This window comes from Vicia villosa, unplaced genomic scaffold (genome assembly GCF_029867415.1).
Source record: "Vicia villosa cultivar HV-30 ecotype Madison, WI unplaced genomic scaffold, Vvil1.0 ctg.000352F_1_1_2_unsc, whole genome shotgun sequence".
Taxonomy (NCBI): Eukaryota; Viridiplantae; Streptophyta; class Magnoliopsida; order Fabales; family Fabaceae; genus Vicia; species Vicia villosa.
This window is the reverse complement of record NW_026705159.1, coordinates 119,480-122,252: the sequence shown is the minus strand read 5'-3', so window position 1 is coordinate 122,252 and position 2,773 is coordinate 119,480. Positions and strand designations below refer to the sequence as shown.

Sequence of the window (2,773 nt, the reverse complement as noted above, 5' to 3'; positions counted from 1 at the left end):
CACAAAGGAGAAACTTTCCCAATCATTAGCAATAAACACAATCACAATGACACAGAGAAGGATCCCGTAGAGTACTACGGATATGTAGGGTGCTTAAACTCTTCCCTATGTATAACCGACCCCCCGAACTCCAGAATTTCTAGTCTAGGTGAAAACTCCACACTTAGCAAACTCCTAGGGTTTAGTTGAGATCTTTTTTCCCCTTTCCTACTCGTAGGACAATAAGAAAGTTCGTGTGATATCGTAGGAAGAACTGAAATAAAATTCATCCCATCCCGGGCGCATTCTCCTTCCAAATTTCGCGTGAAGGGTCTAGCGTGCCGTCCTCCCAAGTGAAACGGGGAGGTAAAAAAACGACACCACACTAACTAGTGCCTTCAGGATAATGGTTAAGCATTCAAAAATAGTAAATTTATCTCGGTAATCTGCGTATTTAATTTCTCAAAAATTGAAATATTAAATTTTCTTTAAAATAGTTTCTTTTTTTTAGAATGCTTAACCATTGTCCTGAGGACACTGGTTAGCATTTAGCAAGACCCATAAATAATATATTCAATTTTATTTTAAAAAAAAATTAATCAATAATTATGCAGAGGTCAAATGTATGGATACTAGTTCAAATTCGCTTCATCCAACTTATTCCACTTTAAACAGTTAATTTCAACTACTTATTTTAGTTTGGCAAAATATCCTTTTTGGTCCCTTATGTTAACCCCGGGGTTCATTTTGGTCCCTTAATTTCAAAAAGTGTCATATTGGTCCCTTAACTTTTCAAAAGGTGTCATTTTAGTCCTTTTTGTCATATTAGCGACGGAAAAACTCAAAAATTGGTCGCTAAATCAGTCGCAATATGATAAAAGGACTAAAATGACACATTTTGAAGAGTTAAGAGACCAATATGACACTTGTTAAGGGACCAAAATGAACCCCGAGGTTAACATAAGGGACCAAAAAAGGTATTTTGCCTTTTAGTTTTAAATAGTAAAATTTCAACTACTAGACCTTAACCAAAAAAGAAAAATTGATGTACATGTCAAACTTTTTAAAAGTCCTTGCCAATCTCTTTATTTTGCTTTTTTTTTTTCAATCTCAACCGTTCAAATAAAAGAAAATACACTTATAAAAAATTATTATTTAAAAAAATAAAATTAAAACACCATAAATAATAAAAGAAAATTGATAATAATAAGAAAAAATTAAAATACATTAAATACTCCAACAAATCTCATAATTCACCCCACAAAAGGCTCCATAAATTAAATGAATAAATTTTCGTTTGTCGTATCTTATAAAATTATATTTTAAAAATCATTATTAGAATCAAAGAAAATATTTGATACTCTCTCAAAAAAATTAAATTGTATTGATCACAAAATTATAACTGTAACATTTTTATAACATAAAATTATAGTAATAGACTTTGGAGTAAAATGATTTTAACTTAATATTAGATATTTTCTAATTATAAATATTAATCAGTTAGGCATGTTTCAAAATTGTTGGTTGTGATGTACATGCATAATTAAAAAAGAATGAGATAATATAATTATAATATTATTTAGTGCCATATTTTATTTCATTATTATAATATTTAAGAGTACAAATCCATAATATCAAAAATATAAAATTAAAAAAAAAACAAAAAAAAAAAGCTTAGAAGTTTAATTATTGGATGGCAACATGAAACTTAAATGACAAATCATACACCCTTGCGTCATTATTATAAACAACAAAATATTTTTTAAATTTATTGAATAAGTAATGTATTTAGTCATTATTATATATATCAAATACTTCAATTGTTTAATAAATCTAAATTTTTTATCGTTGTTTATAATAGTGACCAGATAGTGTGTAGAAATATTATAGGATAATTCTTCCTTGCACGGTGTCTATGTATTTTTTTGGACGTTCAATTCTTGTAATTCTAAAAGCTTCACATAAGTTTTTAATGCACTTATAAACTAAAGGATACAAGTGACGAATTGGTGGGCAGTCATCTTTGGATACACATTTAAGTCGGTCTTTTGTAAAAAAAGAATAAAATAATTTTGTTAAATAAAATAAAATATTGTATATCATCTACAAAGTAAAGAAGTAAATATGTAAAAGAGAAAAAATTGTACCTTCATTCTCTTTTGAAAGAAGGATTAGGGACAAAAATAAAATCATAACAGAAATAAACTTATGAATCTTAACCATATTTTTCTCTTTTTGTAAGTAATAAAAAGGAATATGATTTGATCACTTTATAGTATAAGCTCATGCAATTCTAAAAATATTTAATTATTTTTAAGATTAATTTAAATCAATGTTTTACATTTGCCCCTTTGACAAACTTAATGTATTTTGTTTGTTTATTTAGCACACTTATTAAAATATGATATTTTTTAATTTACTTTTCAACCTTTCATGATTGAAAGGGAAAATGTGTTTTCTAAAAAAATAGGTCCACTCGATATTTCGATGAAATAACATTATTATTTATTAGTTGAACATATTATATGATTATTTTATATAAAATTATGGGTTAAACATGTTTTTTCGTCTCTATAAATAAATCAATATTCAATTTTAGTCTCTACAAAATTTTCCTTCAATGAACCGTCTTTCTGAAGTTTTTATGCATACAGTTTTAGTCCCTGCATTTTCTAAAATTTTGAAAATTGTTTAGTTACCCTTTAAGTTTTTAATTTTTAAATAATTTTTTTATACGTATTGAGAATACTCTAAAATATTTATTTACCAAACTTTATAATTTTTTAAAATGAGA

General features: G+C 26.4%; 1 long non-coding RNA gene across 1 annotated transcript; it reads right to left on the bottom strand.

Moving 5' to 3' along the window:
- Window positions 1–1,543: 1,543 nt before the first annotated feature.
- On the bottom strand, window positions 1,544–2,346 carry LOC131627250 (uncharacterized). Its single transcript, XR_009291412.1, has 2 exons — window positions 2,127–2,346; window positions 1,544–2,024 (listed from the first exon to the last, which is right to left on the bottom strand). It is a non-coding gene; the product is annotated as an uncharacterized LOC131627250 (long non-coding RNA).
- Window positions 2,347–2,773: the final 427 nt, after the last annotated feature.